The sequence below is a fragment of the Tupaia chinensis genome, unplaced genomic scaffold (assembly GCF_000334495.1).
Source record: "Tupaia chinensis unplaced genomic scaffold, TupChi_1.0 Scaffold000415_1, whole genome shotgun sequence".
Taxonomy (NCBI): Eukaryota; Metazoa; Chordata; class Mammalia; order Scandentia; family Tupaiidae; genus Tupaia; species Tupaia belangeri.
Genome location: NW_006159920.1, coordinates 2,312,385 through 2,325,126, shown reverse-complemented (window position 1 = coordinate 2,325,126; position 12,742 = coordinate 2,312,385). Strand labels below are relative to the sequence as shown.

Genomic DNA, 12,742 nt, shown 5'->3' with positions numbered 1-12,742 from the left:
TCTATCTGTCTTTCCGGGGAGCGCCCCCCCCCTTAAAAAAAAAAAAAAAACTCTCAAAAAAAAAAAAACTAGTTGGAGTAATTTGCTCTGAAGTCAAGCATCAAGTACTTCTGTTTTTTGTTTGTTTTTGAAGAATTATTTTATTTAATTGTATTCATTTTTATTTTTATTTTATTATTATTATTTTTTGGAGAGGTTTTTGCTATAGGGCACGTGCACTCGCCAGAGAGACAGAGACAGAGAGACAGAGAGACAGAAAGCGAGAAATCACCCCCCCAGGGGGGATGGCCACGCCACAATCCCTTCTCCTCCATTCTCCTCTTGGGATCTTGGGCACACACGCACATGCGCCTGGAGTGAGTTTAAGCCACCGGGTCCGGGACTTGAACTGCTGTCGACTACATGGGAGTCCAGCAACATAGCCATTATGCTAACTGCTGGTCCCTTTATTTTTATTGCCATGAAGCTGACCGGAGCGAGACGGAGAGTGAGAAGGAAACTGAGAAAGCAAGCTGCCAGGTCCAGGATGTGAACTACAGTTAGCTATGTGGGAGAGTCCAGACACCTTAATCACCATGCCACCTGCTGGCCCCAAGTACTTTTGTTTTAAAACTTGGAAATTTTGTTTCAATGTTTTCAGAAGAGATTCTAGTGACTATAAAAATCAATTTCTGGTAAAAGTGAGATTTTTTTTTTTAGATTGTTGGGAAAGTCATGACATATTTTTCTGTTTTTCTATACAAAAATACATCATGACTTTCCCAAGAGTCCAATATATAATTTAAAAATAATGTAAATTAGAAAGTTAAAAATATTGGTTGTTAGGGGAGTAATTAGTTTCTCATTTCTGTTACTCAACCCAAGTAGTGATTAGAAGTTAGGAAGAAAGTTGGAGATAAATTAGCAAAGCAGATAAACTTCTTTTGATTGCAGTGAAATAGAGTTCACAGACTATCACTCAGGTCAAAGACATCTGCTGTTTTCTAAAGAAAATAAGAATCAAGGGAAAGAAATAGGAACATCCAATTAACCACTGGCAAAAACTTTTTTAACCTGGGAAGGCAATGTAATTTTGCATTGATTTGTAAACACACGGTTGAGATTCCCTCATGAGAATTCCAGATGCTTGCTGACAGTGGGGGAAAAGTTTCTTAATGTTTCTGACCCCTACTGAATTTATGAAAAACACCAGGAACCAGCAGTTAGCGTAATGGCTATGTCGCTGGACTCCCACGTAGTCGACTGCGGTTCGCATCCCGGACCCGGTGGCTTAGAACTCACGCCAGGCACATGTGCATGCGTGCCCAAGATCCCGAGAGGAGAATGGAGGAGAAGGGATTGCGGCAAGACCATCCCCCCTGGGGGGTGATTTCTCGCTTTCTGTCTCTATGTCTCTCTCTGTCTGTCTGGCGAGCTCACACGCCCTATAGCGAAAACCTCTCCAAAAAAAAAAAAGAATTTATGAAAACATCAAAGCATGAACAAGTTTTGAGATGTTTATGTGATTCTAAGATTGTATTAAACTAAGAACCAGTATATCGAGTAGGCTTACATTAAGTTAGGCTTAATATAATTGGGAATCACATTTTGACCCAGGTTATTCTATAAACCTCCCTCTATTTTTATTTTATAAAACTATAACAACATAATAATAATCTTTACTATATATGTATAATATTTATTTGTTTTGTCTTGGAGAGGTTTTTGTTAAAGGGCGCATGTGCTCACCAGAAAGACAGAGACAGAGAGACAGAAAGTGAGAAATCACCTCACAGGGTGGGGGGTGGCCACGCTGCAATCCTTTCTCCTCCATTCTCCTCTCGGGATCCTGGGCACACATGCACACGTGCCTGGCATTGAGTTTAAGCCACTGGGTCCAGGACTCGAACTGTGGTCTACTACATGGGAGTCCAGCAACATAGCCATTATGACAAACTAATGGTCCCAATCTTTACTGTATTATCCATTGCAGCACACCCAATATTGAGTCACTTCTATTATCTAGCTCCTTTACTCTGCCTCTCTGTTGATCTTTGCCTTTCCTCCTCAATTCCATTTCTTATTTAACCTCCAGCCTGCTTTCCCACTTCTTATCTTCACTCTCCACGTTCTGGACAGTCGCTTCCTACCTAGATTGAGGGTGTCAGAATGAATGAACACTCCATCCTCTTTCCATCCTCGACACATCTCTTTGATCTCATATTCTTTCCTCCGCCACTTGGGCTCTTAGTTCTTGCCCTATCCAAGAGCTAAGGAACCAGACTATGAAAATGATCCCTTTTACAATCTCCAGAAAATTTAATCTTTGCCATCTCCCTGGTACCTTCTCTTCAATCAAGCAGACACTATCTGTCCTTCTCTTCAATTTTTGTTTTTCATCTTGGCCCAAGCTGGTGGCATAATCATTAGCGTACTGAATTTTAATGCTGGAAACCAGCTGGTCTAGATTCAGATCCGCAGCATGATCAGCCTAAAACATGCCAGGTGTGTTTTCATGTGCCCAGGATCCTGACTTGCTGGAGGGCTGGGGAAGGGGCGTGATGAAACCCTGTTGAGGATTACCTTCTCTCGCTGTCTTTCACGCATGGTATCTATCAAGAATTAAAAAAAATTTTGTCTTAGTACCTACCCAATCATCGAAGTGTCCTCTTCCCTGTCAAACTTTTCAGGTTCCCTAAGGACTGACTTCCTGTCCTCTCCATGTGATGCCTCCTTTAACCTCTGATAATAAGTTTCCATCCTAATTATAGTGTCAGAACTACTTTAATAAATATAAATATCACCGAAGTCTCCCTCACTGTTAACTAGTGATTTTTTTCCATGATATTTATTTTTCTGGTGTTCTCTATTGTTTTTAAAATATTGATCACTTACTCAAGAAATACTTTGTTCCAATGTGTATTGGTCAGATAGCCTTGTTTGTCCTAACTCTGTGCTATGCAGTTTTAGTTCCTTTCGCTTGCTTTTGTCTCTACCAAACTGTTTTTTTTTTTTTTTTTTTTTAAGGACAAAGACTTAATACGTCATGCTCCTCCTGCCTCAGATTCCCAGCTATGGATATGCCAGAACACCTGTTTTTTAGAGTGGGCCAGGAAGAAATCCGGAATCCCAAGGCTAGGAATCCCGTGTGGTCCCAGCCCGTGCAGCTCAGAGTTTTAGCAGCACGTGCCACAGCACTGGACCTCTAATATCATGGTTTAGAAATATTTTCTAAGGTTCACTCCCTGTCCAACTGTGTTTTATAATTTACACATTGTTATTCCTCAAACTTTTTTTTTAATGAATATTGATAAATATTCCATGTATACTTCAAAAGAATGTTTGGACTATAGTTACAGCTTCAATGTTCCACATACGTCAAGAGGTTTAATTATGTAGTTCCAATCTTCCATACTCTTTTTTTACTTTTTTTTTTTTTTTGAGAGGTTTTTCGCTATAGGGCGCGTGTGCTCGCCAGAAAGAGAGAGAGACATAGAGACAGAAAACAAGAAATCACCCCCCAGGGGGGATAGTCACGCCGCAATCCCTTCTCCTCCATTCTCCTCTCGGGATCTTGGGCACGCATGCACACGCGCCTGGCGTGAGTTTTAAGCCACCGGGTCTGGGATGCGAACCGCGGTCGACTACGTGGGAGTCCAGCAACATAGCCATCACGCTAACTGCTGGTTCCCCTCTTTTTTTACTTTTTTGTCTGCTTATTCTTTTTCTGAGAGAGGTGTGTTAAAATCCTCATTTATTAGGTAGGTTTTGTCTATTTCGTTTTTTAGTTCTGTCAATATTTGCTTTAAAAAATTTCAAGCTGTTGTAAGGCATATATATATGAAAGATTTTAAAATATTTTTGTTGAATGAGCTCTTTTATCCTTATGAAATTACCCTCTTCTCTTTATGTCTAGGTTTACTTCTTGTTATAAAGTCAACTTGGTCTTGGGTTTTCTTGTTTCATTTTTGCAAGGTATATACTTTATAAACTTTTTCTTTCAATCCTTTTGTGCACTTTTATTCAAAGTGCCTACCTTGTAAACAGCTTTAAAAGATACATTCTAATCAGCTGGGTCTGTGCCATGATGGTAATGTGCTGATTAAGAGAAGCTGGATCTCATAAACACGGTTCGAATCCCTGGCCCAGTTGGCCTGAAACATGCCAAGAGTGTGCACAAGAGCCCAGGATCTGATGGGCTGAAGGACTGGAGGAAGGAGATCATGGTGTGATCATACTCTGTGAAGGGTGCTTCTCTCTCAAGTGTGTGTGCACACACTCTATCATGAATAAAGGAAAAGAGATACACTATGAACACCTTTTGCCTATCAACTGGCTCAGTTGAGCTCATTTTTATTTAATATAATTACCGACTTTTTTTTAGCATCCTTGTTTTATATTTTCTATTTATGTAATCTGTCTCTTTATTCTTCTTTGCTTGCCTTTTAAAGCAATCAAATATTATATTTTTAGTATTCTAATTTTCCCTCTGTTAGCTTTTTGTTACATGTTCTTTTATTATTCTTTTACTGACTACACTAAATATCACAATATGCCTCATTAATTTATTAAATTAATAATCTTACTTCTAGTTGGATAATGAAAATACCTTATATAATAATGTAACTCAATTGTCCTCTCCTACTCTTTGTATACTACTATCTTTTATTTTATTTCTATATATTATATATATCTTATTGTTGTTGACATATGACATTATAATTTCTTAAATAGTCAAAAAGTATTTAGTCCACCTATTTACTTTTGTTGTCTCCTTTCCTAATCATCAGTATTTCTCTCTAGGATCGTTTTCCTTCATCTTAAAGAACTCCAATGTTTTCTATAGTTCAGCTTTTCTAGTGAAGAAATCCTCAATTTTTTTGTTTGTCTGAAATGTATTTTCTTTGTATTTAAGTTAATTTTATTCATGATAGAGAACATGAGAGAGAGAGAAAGGGAGAGAGAGAGAAGTACCCCTGACAGGGTCTCATCATGCTGCGATCCCCGTTCCAGACCCTCCAGCTAGTCAGGATGTCAGGCACATGCATGTACCAGGCTTGTTTTCAAGCCAGCAGGGGATCTGAACCTGTGGTGGACTATGGGAGCTTCCAGCACTGCAGTTCAGTTTGCTGCTGCTGATACCACGAGGCTGGGCCTGAAATATATTTATTTTGTCTTCTTTTTTGAAGAACATATTCACCAAGTATAGAATTTCTAGGTTAGCAATGTTTCCCTCTCAGCTCTTTAAGTAATGTCATTGTCTTTTAGTCTCCACAGTTTTTGTTTAAAAATAAGCCAAACATCTGACTGTTGCTCCTTTATACATAATGTAGCTTTTCTCTGCCTATTTTTATGACTTCATTTTCATCTTTGATTTTTACCAGTCTAAAGAATCATGATGTACTCAGATATAATATTCTTTTATACCTCCTGCTTAGGTTCAATGAGTTTATTAGATCTGTAGGTTGATGTCTCTCATCAGTTTTGAAAGTTCTTGCAGCTTATCTCTCCAGATATTGACTCTGCCCCCATTCTCTCTCCCCTTACCATTTGAGACTCTAATTATATGTATGTTAGGTCATAAATCTTATTTCTTTCCCACCTGTAATTTAGGTTGAATATTTTCTGTAAGCCTGTCTTTGAGTTACTAAACATGTCTCCTATTAATTCTATTCAATAAATTATTTTATTTATTTATTTATCTGAGAGAGATTTTTTGCTATTGGGTGTGCACTTGCCAGAGAGACAGAGACAGACAGATAGACAGAAAGTGAGAAAATCATCCCCCAGGGGGATGGCCATGCCACAATCCCTTCTCCTCCATTTTCCTCTCAGGATTTTGGGCATGCACACACACGCACCTAATGTGAGTTTTAAGTTGCCAGGTCTGGGACTTGAACTGCAGCCAACTATGTGAGAGTCCAGCAATGTAACCATTATACCATCTGCTGGTCCAAAATCTGTTCAATAAATTCTTAATTTCAGATATTGTATTTTGTGTTCTAGAATAGCTATTTGATTTTTTAAAATAGACACAGTTTTTATGCTGAAATTCTTTTGATTCATTTATGCATCTTTTACCTTAATGTTCTTAAACATGTTCTTTATACATAGTTATTTTAGAGTCAAAGTCTGATTGATAACTTTAGTAGTTGTATCTGTCTGTGACTCTTCGATATTTATTTTTTAAATGATTACTAAACACATTTTCCTGCCCCCCCCTTTTTTTACATACTCGTTATTTTTAAATTGTATATAAGACAATGTATAAAAACTACAGTGTGTTTAGGGCACTGAAAATTTCTAATCTGTCATGCTGATGCTGCTTAATTACTATTAACGTTGCTGGTTCTCCTTCTCCCAGTAGACATTTTCTGCAAGGGTCATGCACAATCTTCAGTTCATACCCAGTTGGCCAATGTCCTCTGGGAAGAAAATGCCTTGTGACTATTAGCTCACCTCGGTAGTGTTCCCCACCCTCCTGGAAATTCACTTGATCTAGTCCTCCTTGCTTCTAAAGTTCTCTGATATATCATTAAGCAGAACTAACATTTTCTTAATGTTTTGAGAACTATTTTTTCTATTTTTTTTTTTTAGTGTTATAGCACAAAGTTATTTTGTTTTAGAGATTTTTGCTCTAGGGTGCATGTGCTCACCAGAAAGACAGAGAGAGACAGAGAGAAACCATACCCAGGGGGAATGGTCATAATGCAATCGCTTCTTGATTCTCCTCTCAGGATTTTGGGCACGCACGCACAAACACCCAGTGTGAGTTTTAAGCTGCTGGATCTGAAATTCAAACTGAGGGCGACTATATGGGAGTTCCAGTGATATAACCATTACGCCATCTGCTGGTCCCTGCAGTGGAAGTCTTCAGCTATTGCAACCTACTATATTTTAGCTGGAGGGTAAGTGCCTACTTTTATGGCTCTAACCAGAACCCTATGCTGAAGACTCCCAAATTTCCAACTATACACTTTTAACCCTGCTACAGTCCTATTCGCCAGCTCCCTACTGTAGAGTTCCCCTTTACCATAAAAACATCCAAAACAGGCTGCTTTCATTCTCTCAGTTGTCTTGCTTGATACATCATGGCCATTTTTTATTCATCATTTTCCTTTCCTTTTATGTCCTGGTGGACTTAAAAAAAAATCTTTTAGGACAATGATAAGATACTCCTTTTCTCAAACAAACAAAACAATGAGGGGCCCTAACTTGACTCATACAGTTCAGTATCTTCAATTTACAAAGGAGAGCACTGAGATACAAAGAAGTCAAGTGATTGGCACAAGGTAACGGTTCATGCTGGAGCTGAATAAAGAACTGAGGTCTCTTTCATTGTTCGTTCCACACTACATATTCCACTGCCTCTCTCTGAGTAAGGGAAATACACAACAAGGATTTTTCTCTAGGACAAACCCGATTTCAAATAAGATGTCCTACTATCCCTACAGATGACTGAAGTAGCTTGGATATTCCCATTTGCCTCATCACAAATTCATTTTCACCACCTCGAAGTGAAACAAAAATTATTTTTCAGAGCATGTCCCAATTTTTGCCCTGAAAATATGGTCACTATCTCTTTAATCATATTAGATACAGTTGCTAAAAATGGAAGAATACCCAGCATAAAACAGAGTTAAGAGCAGTCATTTCACATACATTATCTCATTTAATCCTTACCATAACCTATGGGTAGGATAGGTTCCAATAGTACTATCATTATTTTTTCCCAAGGCCAGGAAATTGAGGCTTAGTTTTGCCAGGTGAAATTTCTTAACCATTCCTGTTATCACAACACTCTTGAAACCCTTTAATGGACCTTTAGCTCTGTTCTCATCAAAATGATTTCCTGTCTGACTTTCAAGATCTCCATAGTTTGTCTTATTCACATTAGCTCGACTTCTCCAATTTTATTCCACAGAAGTCCAGATCTCTTTCTATCCTGAGCCAAATCCATGGTCAAGCCAACCAAACAGTATTGCCAACAGCAATATTGCTAAGAGCAGTTCTGCTTGACCTTGTCTTTTTTGAGTAGTAGTTTTTGGCTCTTATTAGCATAGTTCCCAAACTTATATATCATGCTAATATCACCACTAGAAAGTCATGAGGTTCACAAGTTTATTATTTAACAAGTGAACAGGTGTCCCATTTGAGTTATCCTAACTCAGGCATGCCCATATTTCAAAAATTCTCACCATGTTCACATCATGTTCCGCGATCCCAAGAACACGTGGCTTACTTACAGATCTCCATGTTAACTGTGCTCCCTACAGTTATTCAATGTAGCCCCTTGATTTTTGGAATGTGGTGTATATACTCAGGGTTACCATAGCCTTCATAAGTGTTCATAACCCTCCATCAACCTTTATAGGTGTATTAAAATTTTCCTCTTTTAAGAGTGGAATGTCATCACTTCATGATCTTTTGGCTAATATTGAGTCAGGGTACTCTATTACCCTAGACCAATTTATATTTTTATTTCTTGCCCTCCCTACTTCTGATTTCATGGTAACATTGTTATGATCCAAAGACTCAAAGTGTACAAAAAAAAGATCTCTGAGAGGTGAGTGCACACTATTTTTCAATATACGATCAGGACAGTGTTTCTCTCCTGTTTCCATTATGATACTTGATGATGTTTAACATTGTACTGGTCTTTTCTAACACCAAATAATATAAAGCTGTTTCCCTTCATAGCTAGGTATGGCATAACACCTATGGCACAGCAGAGCTCTAGTGAAAAAGCACTTTCAGATGTGAAGGAGACTAGGATTCTAGCCCTGGGCCTATCTTTGACTAATTATATGATCCTGGAACAATTAAAAACACAGAATTTGGGGATAGCAGATGACATAATGGTTACTTCGCAGGACTCTCATGTAGTCAACAGCACTTCAAGTCCTGGAACTGGAGGCTTAAAACTCACACTTGGCGTGTGTGTGTACGTGTCCGAAATCCAGAGAGGAGAGGAGAGAAGAGGAGAGGAGAGGAGAGGAGAGGAGAGGAGACTGTGGCATGGCCATCCCCCCTGAAGGGTGATTTCTTGCTTTCCATCTCTCTGGTGAGCACATGAGCCCTATAGTAAAAATCTCTCTCCAAAACAAAACAAAACAAAATCACAAAACTTTATTGGAGTTCTGATGAATACTGGGATACAGAAATAAATAAGTCACATATCCTGACTTCATGCAGCTCACAGGCTAGTGGAAGAGAATGATAGGAAAGTCAGGATTAAAATAGGGTATGATAAGTGTCAAGAAGTCTTTATTAGATATAGGAGAACAGAAGAGAAACTCCTAGATGAGGCATCTAAACTATCTAGAAGCAGGAGAAATAGGCTGGAAAATACTTCCCAAAGAGTTATGATATTTGAATTGAGAGTGGAGAAGCTTGTTTTTTTTACTACTGTATTCCCAACCCCTAAAACCGTGTCAGGTACAGGGTAAGAACTCAGTAAAACCTCTGCTTACTGGTAAGAGTAAGGGAGGCAACTCCATCTGGCTAGGACGACTTAGACAAAGGTGTGGAGACATTAGAAACATGGTGAGCTCAGGGAACTGTGAGCAATTACGGAGTGTGAGGGTGGAAAAAGGAGGAGTGGTTGAACCTAAGGCTAGCAATGTCACCCAAGACCAGAACATTAAAGGCCTGACATGGGGCCCAGCCCGCAGTCTACTGGTTAAGGAAGTTGGATTCCACACGGTACACTGTGCCATTCAAATTCCAGACCCAGAGGCTTGGAAAACACTCCAGGTACATGTGCATTGTGTGCCAAGGTTCTGACAGGATGAAGAAATGGACAAGAGATTGTGGTGTGATAGTACCCCATTGGGGGATGGTTTTTCCCTCTCTCTTGATCTCTGTCTCTCTCTGGTAAGTCCATATGCTCTCTGGAAAATAAAAAATAATAATGATAAAAGCCTGGTATGCCTAGTAAGGCTTTTGAACTTTATTTTGTAGTCAACAGGAAGCTACTACAGGATTTAAGCATTGGAGTCACGTGATCAGATTTTTGGTGTTAGCTCGATGTACTAATTTTCAACTTATTGCTTCTCAGCTCCAAATTCACCCTGCATTTCCTCCTCAGTAAAAGTAGAACTAGACCCTTTAAATATTTCTCCTCTGTCATAATGTTAAGCTTTGTCAGTACAGGACACTGAGGGGACACTGAAAGAGGAGGGACCTCTCGTAGGCTCAGGTGTGCACCTTTGTTAGGGTCCAGGAGCTTGCAGTTTCCCCAGGACAGAGGCCCTGCAGTGCACAGCTTCTCCAGCATCTGGAGAATGCCATATATGATCTTGAGTGCCCAACGCCACAGTCCATGGCGGCCATCAGTGCCCATGACAGCAGCCTCTCCTGGCACCTCACTTGGGAAGCTTTGTAGGTGAGTTCAGCAGTGAGTCACCTTCTTGCGAATGGCTTTTCCAACATCCCAGAGTGGATTCTGCCTGCACCTCAGTAAGTAATTGTAAGTAATTTTTTTTTAATTTTTTTTTTAATTGAGAGGTTTTTGCTATAGGAAGCGTGCACTCACCAGAAAGACAGAGAGAGAGAGAAAGGACAGAAAGCGAGAAATCACCCCCTGGGGGGATGGCCACACTGCGGTCCCTTCTCCATTCTCCTCTCAGGATTTTGGGCACAAACGCACACACGCCTGGCATGAGTTTAAGCCACCGGGTCTGGGACTCGAACCATGGTTGATTACATGAGAGTCCAGCGACATAGCTGTTACGCCAACTGCTGGTCCCCACCTCAGTAATTTCTATGCTTTCATGTGAACTGTGGCCATACCTTCAGCAACAAGCTCTAGGAAAGATCTCTTCCTTGGGTGATCACCCAAGAGTAGTGACTCTTCTATTTGTGATTCCTGCATGCTATAGATATTTTATTTTTTAAAAAAGAATTATTTTATTTAACTTTGCTTATTTATTTATTTTAATTTGACCAGAGAGGGACTGAGAGAGAGAGAGAGAGAGGGAAAGTGAGAAAGCAAGTTGTCAGGTCCAAGACTCGAACTGTGGTCGACCATGAAGGAGTCTAGCACACTTAACTACCCTACCACGCCACCTGCTGGCCCCTAGATCTATTTTTTATATTTTACTAGCCAACCCTCTATTACTCCAATCCCATTATTATTTAAAGTTCTTTAATTAAGCTTTCCTTGTTAAAGTTACTATGTCTCTGTCTTTCCGGTGAGCACACGTGCCCTATAGCAAAAACTCCAAAAAAAAGGAAAAAGAGTGGAATCTCATCACTTCATGACCTTTTGGCTAACATCAAGTCAGGGTACCCTATTACCCTAGACCAATTAATATTTTTTTCTTGCCCTCCCTACTTCTGATTTCATTGTAACATTCTTATGATCCTTCCTGTTTCTTACACAGAGGACAGTGTTGTGTTGGATTATGAAACACATTGACTGTTGAATGTTGAATTATGAAACACACATTGACTGGTAGGCAGCTGAATGGATAGGACCAGGTGAAGCTTTAGGCAGGGAGCCTGGTTAGGAGACTATAGCAGCAAAAGGAGGGAAAGGTGCTAAGGAGATGGGAATCACAGGATTTGGTCTTACTGGGGAGGAGGATGAGGAGAGAGGGGTCTAGAGTGACTATTAATTTCCAAGCTTGGATGACTGGGTGGGGTGGCATCACCATACAAATGGAAAACTCTGATGGAGGGTCAGGTCAAATTCTTCTCCCAGATTCTCATTTACTCTCAGGAGTTCCCTAAACTTTTGAGTTACAAACACTTGAAATTATTGACTCCTTGGGTTACAAAGGCTTCAAGCCCAACTTTCTACCTTGGGGAAAAGTGGGCTGTTTGTTCACATTAGATTAAAGAAAGGGGGGTGGGGGGGAGAAGGTCTTGTAAAGTGTAAAGTTCTTGTTTTCTTTTTTAAATTTTCCATTTAATCCTTGTACATCTTTACAGCATACAGTATGGTTTTTCAAAGCATACATGCATTGCATGTCGATCAAGTCAAAGACATTGCCACATACATCATCTTCAACCGGTAACTTTGCATTCTTATGTCTGTTCATTTTTCTTCCTGAGCCCCTCCCACCTACCTGCCTACTATCCACCTCCTCCTAACCGGTCTCTGGTATCTATACTTGTCATCTCTGCTGCTATATCTTCTATTCTCAAAGCTGTCAGTATGGTAGGCCTTTAATTACCCCCACCTCCAGCTTTTACCACTCAGTAAACTTTCTCAAGTGAAGCCTATGTGACTCCCAATGTGAAACTGCAGACCAGCATGGACTTCCTCAGTGTGGAAGATAATAGACTAGGCTTGTTCCTGGAATTTCTGATTCGGTTTTATTGGTGTAGGCTATAGCAGGCTTCAGTTATTTGAAAGAACATCTCCTGACATCGGAATCTCAGAGTGCTCATTGAAGAATACCAATGCTAGGGACCAGCAGCTAGCGTAATGGCTGTGTTGCTGGACTACCACATAGTGGACCGAGGTTCAAGTCCTGGACCTAGCATCTTTTTTTTTTTTTTTTTTTTGAGAGATTTTCACTGTAGGGCGCGTGCGCTCGCCAGACAGACAGAGAGAGACATAGAGACAGAAAGCGAGAAATCACCCCCCAGGGGGGATGGCCACGCCGCAATCCCTTCTCCTCCATTCTCCTCTCGGGATCTTGGGCACGCACGCACACGCGCCCGGCCGGACCTGGCATCTTAAACTCACGCTGGGCGTGTGTGTGTGCGTGCCCAAGATCCCAAGAAGAGGATGGAGGAGAAGGGATTGCAG

The 12,742-nt window shown here is 40.2% G+C and overlaps 1 protein-coding gene across 1 annotated transcript in view; it reads right to left on the bottom strand.

Annotated features, from left to right (window-relative positions):
* Nucleotides 1–12,742, bottom strand: part of ROPN1 (rhophilin associated tail protein 1) — a 35,230-nt gene that overhangs the window by 21,776 nt on the left and 712 nt on the right. The window lies entirely within an intron of this gene.